Source organism: Peromyscus maniculatus, chromosome 9, assembly GCF_049852395.1.
Source record: "Peromyscus maniculatus bairdii isolate BWxNUB_F1_BW_parent chromosome 9, HU_Pman_BW_mat_3.1, whole genome shotgun sequence".
Classification (NCBI taxonomy): domain Eukaryota; kingdom Metazoa; phylum Chordata; class Mammalia; order Rodentia; family Cricetidae; genus Peromyscus; species Peromyscus maniculatus.
Window position 1 is genome coordinate 71,027,526 of NC_134860.1, and position 12,416 is coordinate 71,039,941.

General features: G+C 45.4%; 1 protein-coding gene and 1 long non-coding RNA gene across 2 annotated transcripts in view; one reads left to right on the forward strand and one right to left on the reverse strand.

The window, feature by feature from the left end:
- The window catches only part of Cysltr2 (cysteinyl leukotriene receptor 2), a 79,134-nt gene extending 69,843 nt beyond the window's left edge, over nucleotides 1–9,291 (reverse strand). The window contains exon 1 of the mRNA XM_076545354.1: nucleotides 9,203–9,291. The gene's annotated coding sequence lies outside the window, so the exon portion shown is untranslated. The remainder of the gene's footprint in view (nucleotides 1–9,202) is intronic.
- On the forward strand, nucleotides 3,851–5,633 carry LOC143267423 (uncharacterized). Its single transcript, XR_013042519.1, has 2 exons — nucleotides 3,851–3,949; nucleotides 4,510–5,633. It is a non-coding gene; the product is annotated as an uncharacterized LOC143267423 (long non-coding RNA).
- Nucleotides 9,292–12,416: the final 3,125 nt, after the last annotated feature.

Here is a 12,416-nt window from a genome sequence, read left to right on the forward strand (position 1 = left end):
TTTACCATTTCTGATTGGAATGTTGTTGTTGTTGTTCTTCTCCTCCTCCTCTTTCTTTTTAATAGCTAAGCTTGCATTTAACTGACACAGAACAAAGAAAGAGCACAAAAAGGCAACTTCCCCCAGAAGAACAGTTTTAACCCTTTATGAGTCTTTAGTTAAAGTTGCCAAATAAAGGCAAAGCCCATGAAAAACTAGTAAGATATTATTTGATGCTGTAACATCTAAAATCTGTGAGTTTCTTTCTTTCTTTCCTGGTTTTTCAAGACAGGGCTTCTCTGTGTAGCCCAGGCTGTTCTGGAACTCAATCTGTAGACCAGGCTGACCTTGGACTCAGAGATCCAGCTGTCTCTGCCTCCCGAGTGCTGGAATTAAAGGCATGTGCCACCACCCAACTCAACATTAGTGAGTTTCACTGAAAATGTTGATGAGGCTTTTCTCAGGTCTCTCTGTTACTCCTCCAGCTCTACTCTTTCATGGTTACTTCCAACACATATGTGACACCTTAGAGTTCTATCTTGATCCAGTGTTCATCATAACCACCTGTTATAGGTTGAGCAGGACATAATAAAGTCATTCTGCATAGGAGGACATGATAGCACTGAGCCAGCCTTACTAATCAAATAGAGGTGTCATAATTAGGTTTTTCTACTGCTGTGATGAAACACCATGACCAAAGCAACTTGGGGAGGGAAGGGTTGATTTTGGCTTATACTTCCACATCCATCATTGAAGGAAGTTAGGGCAAGATCCTGGAGGCAGAAGCTGATGCGGAAGCCATGGAGGAGTGCTGCTTAGTGGCTTGCTTCCCCTGGCTTGCTAAGCCTACTTTCTTAGAGATCACAAGACCACCAGCCCAGGGATGGCACCACCCACAGTGGTCTGGGCACTCCATTATCAATCACTAATTAAGAAAATGCCTTACAGCTGGACCTTATGGAGGAATTTTCTCAACTGAGGTTCCCTCCTTTCATACAACTCTAGCTTGTGTCAAGTTGACATGAAACTAGTCAGCACACAAGCCAAGTCCAATTTATGCTATCCATATACTCAGGGATGTAGGCCATCCACGGGAGTGTGGTCAACCTACCAGGAGCCACAGAATACTGATTCGTCTTCTCCCTGTAGCTCTCATCTGCCCATAGCGCCTCAGCTAAGGATGGAAGACTCACGAGTCACTCCCCTATGACTGAATTTCACTGGCCTGACCTTGTGCAGGCAACCATTGCTATTGTAGGCTCAGGAGTGTGGCAGTCCCACTTGAGTGCAGTCCTTTCTGACCTCTGGGTCATGGCCTTTCTGCCCCTCCCCTGTAATGGTCCTTGTTCCCTGGGAGGAGCAGGCGTAATACAGAAGTCGTCCTATTTTTGCCCACGCTCATCAAGTTGACCCCCAAGCAACTAAAAAGGCACAGATCCACATGTATAAAGAAATACAAGCCTGGTGTGGCAGCGCACGCCTTTGATCCCAGCACTCGGGAGGCAGAGGCAGGTGGATCTCTGTGAGTTCGAGGCCAACCTGGTCTCCAAAGAGAATTGCAGGATGGCCAGGGCTGTTATACAGAGAAACACTGTCTCAAAAAAAACAAAAACAAAAACAAAAACAAAAAGAAAGAAAGAAATACAAAAGCTGGGTGATGCTCACTACCAGCACATGGAGGCTGAGGCAGATAGATAAGTTCCAGGCCAGTCTTGACCACACAGTGAGATCCTGTTTCAATAAACCAAGAAAAGGAATCAAAAAGAAAGAAAAACAGAGAAATGCAAGAGAAAGCAATGCTGGACCAACAAAGTTGACCTAGTTTGAGAGGATGATAACATTGTCAGTCAGGGGCTTTTTTGTTCAAGAGAACTGAGAAGGTCAAGGTCATCTGTGACTCAAAACACAGAACCAGGTGACAGACAAGCGCACAATTAGGGGAAAAGTCAAACCAGGTGGCAAAATGGGGGAACATGCAGGAAAGGACTTTTCTTTTATTGAAATGTTTTTTGTACAATATATTCTGATCACAGCTTCCCCTCCCTCATCTCCTCCCATCCTGCCTACTTCCCACCCATCCAACTGTATGACTATTTTTTCTCTCTCTTTAGAAAACAAACAGGCAAAAAAATAAAATAAACAAAATAAAAAGTACAGGAAACACACACATACAGAAGCAAAACCATAAAATCACAAAATCCAAAACCATAATATACAAGCAAAACACCAAGAAAGACTTTTTTTAAAAAATTATGAGAAATTACCATTGAGTTCATTTTGTGTTGGCCATCTGCTGCTGGGCATGAGGCCTGCCATTGAATATGGTTTATATACTCAGTGAAGACTCCACTGGAGAAAGCCGGCTTCTTTCCTTTACAAGAAGTTATCAATTATCAATTGGAGATAGCTGTGGCTAGTCTTTCTCTGTCCCACCTGCCAGCTTCCAAATCATGACATGGAGAATTGTTATTAATTATGAAAGCTCAGCTGATAGCTTAGGCTTGTTTCTAACTAGTTCTTATAACTTAAATTAACCATTTCTATTAATTTACCTGCTGCCATGTGGCTCCTGGCTTGTTATCTCATCTCCTACATGTCCTGCTTCCTCTATATCTCCTTGAAACTCCGTTCTTCTCAGCATTATTTGTGCCTGGAAATCCTGCCGAACTATTGGCCACTATTGGCTTTTTATTAAACCAATAAAAGCATCTTCACAGTGTGCTAAAAGACTATCCCACAACAGATGGCTTCTGGATTAAAGATGGGGACTTGTGTCCAAAGGACATTTAAAAGAAAGAACAAAAGAACATTTTGGAGGAACCCAAACAATTGCCAACATAATGAAGAATAAGAACCCATCCACAGCACCCAATAAATGAAACCCCAGAATTCCTGTGATTATCCTACAAGCTTCCACCAAGGAAACACAATCACATATAAGAAATTAAAATTGACCATGACTTTGGATTTCTCAGCTGTAAACTAGGACACAGTGGAGAAGTGCTTCAAAATAGGACCTTTTCCCTGGACAGAAGCCAAATCTGCCATTTAAACACATGGAATTAAGACATTTTTCAGAAGAATGATAACTGAAAAAAGATTGTTTCCTGTTTATGTTTTCTCAGGAAGCAACCATGGGATGCAATTAGTCAAAATTATAAAGTCAAGAAGAAAAAGAAAAATCCAGGAAGAAACAGCAGTACAATAAATATAAAAAGCTAGTCCCAGGAGATTGGCAAGGAGGGGCCCACAGGGGCTGGCAGCGGTATGCACCTGTGGAGGGGGGCACCCAGAGCATCCAGCAGAAAGGATGAGAATGCTAAGAAAATTTCATCATGTTTTCTAGATCACACAAGGTGTTTAGGAGGGGAAAGGAGGATGGCGCAAAAAGAAAACCAAGTAAATTTTCAGAGGGAGATAAATACTAACTTTGGGGCAGCTGAAATAGTATATAAAAAGGAAATGTGATTGTTGGTATGTGGCTCAGCGCTAGCGTTTCTGGAACGAGAGGAAATTGGACAAGCCCTGGAGTTTCCACTGCTTCTAATGACTTGCTTTTCTCACCAACTTTAGAGGTGATGTAGACAAGCCATGTACTCCACACAGCTTTATTAGAGATAACACCCGTGAACTAGAATTTTCCAGGGGAAAAAAAAAAGCCAAGCCTACATTAAATATTCTACAAGTCTGATTAGCTAATCAGAACTTCTGCGATTGTGGAGAACTGTTATCCTAGGCTATTGTTAGTCCCATTCATCCATTCATTCATTGTTCACAATGGTATCTAACCGACCACCTTTGTGACTATTAGGTAAATCCTTGCCAAATGTATTGACAAGACCCCTAGCCCCCACTAGCTCAGTGGTTAAGAATGGCATGAGAGAGCATGTAGCCAAAAGTGAAGATGTCCACACTTGGCTGTAACTGCCTACCCAATGTTTCCAGCAGTATCTTTGAAAAGGACCTTGATGTAAGCCATTCTTTTGTTCTCTTACTATAGAACTTCATGGCACTGCTGCCACATTGGACCATGATAATAGAGGGAACTTGAATCCATGGTCCCAGGCATGGTCCCCCATACATGGGTCCAGAATAAAATATCTTATTCCCTCTGTGGTGAGAGCTCTGTTTTGGCACAGATGCATACACCTCTGAGGTACTGGCAGTTTGGAAAGTTGCCTAAGTGTTTGCCTCAAAGAGCAGAAATGGGACAGAAATATTGAAATGTCAAATTCAAGGAACCATTATTATTCATTAGGGGAAAAGGTAATTTTCACTCTGATTTTTCTGAGTGTAACAACATTTGCTCCTTTGGGAACTGGCCTGGGCAGTTTGTAACTTCTAAAGAAAAACTGTAATACAGAGATGATGGAAACATGAACTGCTAAATAACAGTTTGGAGGTGTCAGAGCCCAGGCTATCTGGTGACCTTTGGGTAACATCAGAATGGTTCAGTCTCTTTTACTTTTTCAATCTGAGCATCATCAGCTAATAAAACACATGGAAATTGCTGTGTTCCTTAACCTACAGAAAGTCCTACGTGGCCCGAGGAAAACGTCTATTGTAATAGTCTAGCCAGGAAGAGAAAAAAGACACACACCCTGATGTCCATGACCCCACCAGTCACGCAGCCTCCCTGCCCAATGTCACCTGATAGCATTGTAAAAGCCCATTGTGTGGAAAGCTTCGCCAGCACCTTCGTGGGATGCTGCATTGAATAAAATGGATTTCCTTCACCAACTCTGGCCTGCCCAGTTGTTCCCTGCTCTAGCCGGTGGTTGAACCTGGGAGAATGGAGCCTAAAAACAAAGCTGACTAGAGTTTCACCCAATAGCCAACTTTATTCAGAGCCTCGGACAATTTATACTCTAAGGGTTAAGAAGAATCACGTGAGTAAAGTGTACAATCACAGTGACAAGCCGTCTGTGGCAAAAACTTGTTTTTTTCCTTCGAGGCATGTAAACCAATAACAATAGCCAGTTGTGATGAATCATCTGAAGTCAGCTCACTCCTGTCCTCCACTACCCCTGGGAGGGGCATGAAAGCACATTCCAAGAACAATTCTGTGTTTTGAAGAAACTGAGGTCACAAGACTCTTGTCTTCTTTTCTTGGAATTTTCTCACAAGCACTCAGAATTCTTAACACAACTCCAGTCTTGGACTGTGTTCTGACACCCACTATTGGCCCTTTAGAAGGACACAGCTAGGCAGTGGTCCAGAGGGTGCCTGGACCAGTCTATTCTGTTCACCAGCCTAGCGAATGTCATCATAGAGCCTTTGTCCAGTGACTGATGGAGGCAGATACAGAGATCCACGGCCAGACACCAGGCTGAGTTCCGGGAATCCAATTGATGAGAGAGAGGAGAGATACTGTAGGTCGTCTAGATCATGATGGGAGGACGTGCAGAGATGACCGGCCACACTAGTGCAAGCCCATGAACTGTGGACTGGTGGCTGTGGAGGCCCCATGGGACTGGACTCAGCCCTCTGGACATGGAAGACGGTTGTTTGGCTCGAACTGTTTGGGGGGCACCCAGGCAGGGGGATCGGGATCTGTCCCTAGTCTATGGGCAGGCTTCTGGAACCCGGTGCCTGTGGTGTGGCGCCTTTAGCGTAGATACAGGGAACTACACTGGATAAAGAAATGCAGCAAGGCCTGTTCGCTTTGGTGCTCCATGGCCGCTCAATTACAGCCTTTTCCTCTCCCGGGTCTGAGGCAGGACCCTGGTGGACTCGGAATCTGCTTCCCTGGGGCCAGCTCCCCAGCCAAGCTGGGCAAATTAAAAGTGTGATTCTCTCCTTTGTGGCTGGCTTTCGGGAAGGCGACCGCTGGTTTCTTTGTCTTGCTTTGGGAAAGAGTGAAGAATGAGAGCTGGAGGGCAGGAGAAGCCAGGGAGAATGTGTTTTCTGAGTCTACTTACTATGTTTCACTCTTGGGTGTCATTTTCTGATCACTAACATAATTTAAGATGGAAGCCCCCCCCACCCCCGCTCTTCCTGTCTGTTCGATGTGGCTACCCTTACCCCATATGAACTGAGTGGGGATCAATACACAGGTATGCCTTTAGACGAGGGGTTCTCAACCTGTAGGTCATAACCCCTTGGGGTGGAATGACCCTTTCACAGGGGTCATCTAAGACCATCAGAAAACACAGATATTACACACTACGATTCATAACAGTAGCAAAATTACAGTAATGAAATAGCAACGAAAATAATTTTATCATTGGGGTCACCACATGAGGGACTGTATTAAAAGATCGCAGCATTAGGAAGATTGACAACCACTACTTCAGACATTACCCGATCAGTTGCCTGAGCAAACCAAGTCAAGTGGTAACCCAGGCTGCCAACCCATTCTTCAAAGTCCAGTCCAGAACCTATCTGGGAAAACTGTCACTTTCATAAATGTAAGGCAGTTTTGCCTTCATGGCCCACTCTTATTTAAAAAATAAGTAACAAAATAAAATAAAAAATTATACCTGACAACTATGTTGGTACAAAGATTAATATAAAACAGGCTGGGTTCGTTGTTCTGTATTTATTTATAATATTGTTTGGTTCGTTCTGATTTTAAAAGAAATCAAGACTGATCCATGAGTCAGGCTCCGGGCACTGTGCTGAAGGTAAGAAAACTGACCCGAAGAACCTGAAGCAAGAACAGGCAAAGGGAGTACTCTGTCGCCCCCTGGTGGTCCTAATAGGAAAATGTTGCAAGCAAGGAAACCATTGAGGCCCGCACTTGCTGCTATTACCATGTGCACTTCAGTACTTTAGAAATACACCAGCCTCACTGAGTTTCCACAGGCTGTATAGGTCTTGCAGACTTCCTGGGAGGCCAGGCTTATGTCCACTGATGTCCAACAGTCCCAGGGATTAGGCTTTATACCCAAGTCCACCCAAGCCCGGGAAACCACAATATCTAGCCTGGCTATCTACCAAGGTGTGTACCTTTGCTGGACCATGGACTTTCTGCCACCACACTCTGCCCCAGAACTGATGGAGCCAAGTGACTGTGGACAGCTCTGAACCCTGAGCCAAAATAAGTCTTTTTCGTGTACTTTCTCACAGTCACAGGAAGTGGCCAAGCGGTTCTCTCCACGCTATCACATGGGAGTTACGGTTGCAATGTAGGAGTTTGGGCCACACAAACATTTGATTCATCAGAACTTTCTGCCCAAAAGATTCTTCTCTGGCAGCCCTGGGTAGCTAGTAGAGTACTGGGCTACTGGCCTTGGTGGCAAACAAAGGCTGGAGCTCCACCTCAGGAAGTTCCTTTTTGCCAAGGCAAGGCTGAAATGTGAGTGTGACGTTCTCACAACATCATGTCTTCATCCCTGTGTCCCAGGATGCAAATGCGGATGAAGCGTTGCATTTACAGCCTTGAATTTCAGTTCCTTTTCCTCAAGCTGTGCTTGAGAGAAATTTCATGGGTAAAGGAAAGTGATATTTGTATAGAACCCCATTCCGTTAATTAATCAAAGCACTATGCCACCTTGACAAATCCTTCTGGGAAAGCCCACAAGCTAAACCCTGGTGCACCTTGTTTCAAAGAATGATTTCAGATGGCATCAGGCCCTCTAAAGCTCACCACCTATTATCTCTGTGATAGGGGACGTTCTGCACAAGAAAGCCCTGTGCATTGAGTCCAACATGAAGATTTTCCTTCCCACCTTCCTACCCTCCTTCCCACCTTTATATCTGTTCCACAAGCAGAACACTTCATGACTGAAAGGAAAGAAAAAAATCTCAAGAGAAAAAAGATGCTTCCTAAAGTAAAGGAGAAAATCAAAAAACATCCTTAAAAGATGGTTTGGACAGCATCCCACTGGCTGACTGGGGCAGAGTGCGCTCCAAGGACAGGAAGGCTTGCTGCAAAAAATGTATGGAGGAAAGAGCCAAGAAATTGATATATAATATAGGTAGGGGTAGGCCCCCAACTATCCCTATATAGAATAGTTACCTCAGGGGAGGAAGGTACTAGCTTTGGCAGATGATAGGGGGGGGGGCCTGTTGAGGAAGGAGGAGACTGAGTTGAATACACTTCTTAGCAAGCGGCACAGTGGACAGCTGAATGACTTCCAGCCCCACCAGACAAAGCAAGGAGTCTACTCCTAAAGGTTTCCAAGGGAAGGGACGTCCTGCCTTGCAAAATAGTTTAGGGGCTGGAAAGATGGATCAACAGTTGAGAGCACACACTGCTCTTGCACAGGACCTAAGCTCTTTTTCCTGTGCCCACATCAGGCCGCTCACAGCCTCCTATAACTCCAGCTCCAGGGAATCTTAACCCCCCCCTCTTCTGGACTTTCTGGGTACCTTCTCTCCTCTCTCTCTCTCTCTCTCTCTCTCTCTCTCTCTCTCTCTCTCTCTCACCTCACACAATTGAAAAATAAATATTTAAAAAAGAAAAATGAAATAGGTTTAGCTACTATTGACCTATACTATGTAACCGAGGCAGGAGAATCGGTTGGTAGGAGAATGAGGTGATATATGACCCAGATTACATGGTAATAGCCAGGCTGACTTCAGCTCTTTGGTGGCAAGGGGGCTGGGTATGTTCCTGGCCTGGTCACAGTCCATCCCACCACCACCCACCCCACCACATATAGGGCCTGGTTCTAAAAGGATCACACATGCTTTCCCTGCTTCATATTCTGGTGGAAATTTGGCATATTTTCTTAAGCAGCACACACACACACACACAAGAACTATAAAACATAAACACAGATATATAGATATAGATATATTCCAGTGATAACTCTTCAGGGAGAGAAAAAAGATAAGAACAAAACAGACAGTTAAGAACTTGATTCCCCACTCAGCTTTCTAAACCTCAGACTCTTAAAGTGAAAACGGGGAGAAAGTTTTCTCATCTGCTGTGGCCACCCTTTCCCCCGGGGATGAAATGAAATGCTCACTACTTATCACTAACCCCTAACTTTATGTGGTCACAGAAGCTTGGGTACCACAGCTCCAAACAATTTGCCACGGAACTTTCCAATATGCTGTTTCCTAGACAGCGTCGGAATTGTGAGACACATGTTTGTTGCTTAAGTTCCCCCGTCCATGGTATTTCTGGCCAAGCATCCTTCACTAACTAAAGCCGACAAGACTCGAACACACTACACACACGCTCGTCTCCTGCTCTGGCGGTTTACGGTTTACGCTACGGCTGCCAGTCTGTGTGTGGCGGGGTGGGTGGGGAAGGGGCATGTATACTTACTCCTCTGCCATCCAGAGCTGCAAAGAGAGACTTGAGCTGGGGTCCAGGCAGACAGAGCTGGGAAAGCAGGGGTCTTCCACCGCGGGTTGAGAAAGCCTGAAGTGTGAACGGAAGCTCCGCAGGATCTGGGTGGGGTCTATGGGAGGAGCCCGGAACACATGGGCATCCTAACTGGAGACCTTAGACCGTGGGGTTTTGAGATTGGACAGCGTCCGAGGTTTCCTCTTCCAGGTCTGAGCCACGGGTTAAATTAGGGTCATTTGTACAACCGATATCCTGTTTCTAAAGGATTAATCCAGGGTGGTTGGTACAGTCGGTATTCTGTTCCTAAAGTGGTGTTCTTGCTTAGCCTGTGTCTAGGACTAATCCTTCCCCCTCATCTTTTAGGTCTGGTGCCCCTATGTCTGCAAGTTGCCACTGCCTAATTTCTTATTGTTTTTATATTTGGTGTGCACCCAAGTAATTAGCACTTTATTTCATTAAAAAGTCAAATTACCGCTCTCATTGCCCAATATGCTCCTCTGCTAGCGCAGCTGCCTGCGTCTAGACCTTCCTCCTGTCTCTGCTCACACAGTTCAGCAGAAACACATCTACGGAGGGTAGCCACCCATCCTGGCCTGCCATTTACTCTGCCTAATTAGTCCCCTGGTGCCCCCTCTCAGGGAGGCGCCAGCTTGGCTTAAATGACCCAGAGCTCAGCGGCAGCTTCCACTAGACTAGGGGCTGGACGTTCACCCACCTCCACATAAGGGGCTTCCTGTGGACCTACACACAGGGGAGGAAATCAGCTGTGAGAGCAGTTCAGTGGAAGCCCCTGAGGGTGGGGGCTGAAGCCTTTGCTGCTGTGCGGAAAGGACCCCCAAACCACACAGATTGCCATGTCAACTCAACAGTGAGTGGCCTTTACTCCAAAGCCTCGTCTGAAAACTGAGGGTCATCTTTCATGTACAAAAGTGACATTTAGTGACAGAGCCGGTCAGATTGTGAACTCCGAGCATTCATTCATTCTGTAACCCACAGAGCTAAAGGATTTGGGCCCAGCTGTTCTTCCCTGACGGGCCAAGGTTCAAATAAAGGGTTTTCTTCTCCTGTCGAGGAATGTGGGACAAGTGGCAGCAGGTGGCCATGAAGAGGTAGAGACAGACAGACAGACAGACAGACAATGGTTACAACACCCAGACAAACCAGGACAGCAGCTAAGGGAAAGTGCATTTAGTTTATGTTATTGACAACGTTTGTAGTGGAAAAGAACATGTTCCTTTTAGAGTAGGGAGGTGGTTTCGGATGGCATGGCTGTATTTCCTGAGATAAGGGATAAATACAAAGAACAAACATCCCAGCATAGGAAAATTAGGACATTTGCATCCCTGTATAGTGTTGCCTGGTAACATACATGATAAACCATTCTACTTCATTTCAGAAATACAACTATTCGTTAGCATAAGTATGTCCTATGTATTGTGTATTTTTAAATTATTCATTATTTATCTGAAATTCAAATTGACCTAGACGTCTTCTACTTGGATTTGATAAACCAGACATCCCTGTTATTTTTAGAAGAACAGAAAATGAAAATTCACATCAAGCTGGGATCAAGATGGAGCCCAGAACATAAGGAGAGGTTGGGGGGAAATCACCCAGTGATTTTCTCTGCAAACGAAGGATGCTTGTAGAAAAAGAACTGTACTTCTTTAATACACAGAACATACGTGAGAAAAATCAGCCTTTACACTTAAAGCTACGGCCCAAACCAAAAGCTAACCAAATGACATGCAAGGGTGGACATGTGTACTCAAAAGTATCTTAGCTGGTAGTGAGCAACGCTTGAGGAACACTCAACCTTCAGGTTCCACACTTCGAACCGCTGGGGTTGAGATTCCAGTCTTGCTCTGCAGGGGGCAGCATTGCCAAAAATGTTATCAAGCCAAAAGTTAGGGAAAAAAAAAAAACCCAAAGGGCGCGAAGGGGCGGGGTGGGAGGGAGGGAGGGAGAGAAAGGGGGCGGGGGAATCATTCAGGCTAACTCTCCTTCAGTCTCCAGGAAATCAATTTAACATGATTAAAAATGAACGGTAGCATTTGTGGCCTGGTAAATGGAGGAGCTGCAAGAGAACAGAAACTGTCTGTGCAGCACATGTTTGTTCAGGGCAAAAAAAACAAAAAACAAAAAACCGACTATTCCCCCACAACCGCCCCATCTTGTTTTGTTTTTAAGCAAACTTTTTTATTTCCACCTTCTAAAACAAGATTCGGCACCAATGGGGTGTTCAGAAACTGTCTGGTGGATAAAATTATGGCTATGCTATTTTGAGCTCTGGGCCATTTCTAGTTAAATACACAAGAAAATTACATGTCTGCAAGACTCCAAAGACACGTCTGGCCCACCTCCCTGAATCCCTGCTGCCTGGCTGGTTCAGATGGCGCACTGGGTTCAGCTATCCCCAGAAGGGTCCGCCCGGCACCATGGAGAACTGAACAGGACTTTGGCACTAGCTGGCACAAAATGCTGGGGTAATACAGACGCCCACATCTGATTACAGCTTTTTACAGGGCTTACAGGGTTCAGAGATTATCTGGTGCCACGCCATTAAGAAAATCATGTGGTTTGCTCATGGTTAATGATTGCCAGGCTCCGAATTAGTGGCCCAACCTTTGTATTTAAAGAGCAGGTGATCCGTGCAGACGGGTAATCCCTGGCTCACACTGAGCAGGGCAGTGGCAGGAACCTAAGGCTGCTATCAAAGACAAGACAGAGCAGAGGTCCGGATTTAAAGGAAAAGTGTGGAGTCGGGAGTTTTCTCTCTCCAGCTCCTCTTTTCCAAGAGAGTGCTGCCTCCCAGAGAAGCACCTTCAGCTCCCCAACCCCCAAAGTTCTTCAGGCAAGTTCGAACTTGTGGGTGTTGATTGCCCGGACCAGGGCGTTTAAGCCTGTGTCTAATTTGCTCTGGAATACATGCGGGTGCCTCCCTTAAAGGAATCTCAGGGTGAGCAGGTGTGTCAGGCCCTTCCAGAGGGCAACTCTGTGGCTGTTGCTGAGCTGAGCCAGATGTGCAAGGAGTGTCTGGCCTCCATGCGGTGGCCTGAAGCCTTATTGCTCATGGGCTTTCAAGGGGCCAAATCTAAGTCTGCTGAACAAAAGCCCTGTTCTTAGTCAACTCTTCCTTTCTACTCCCTGGACTGGCCCAGGATTGAAATAGTCCCTTAGTCAAGCACAG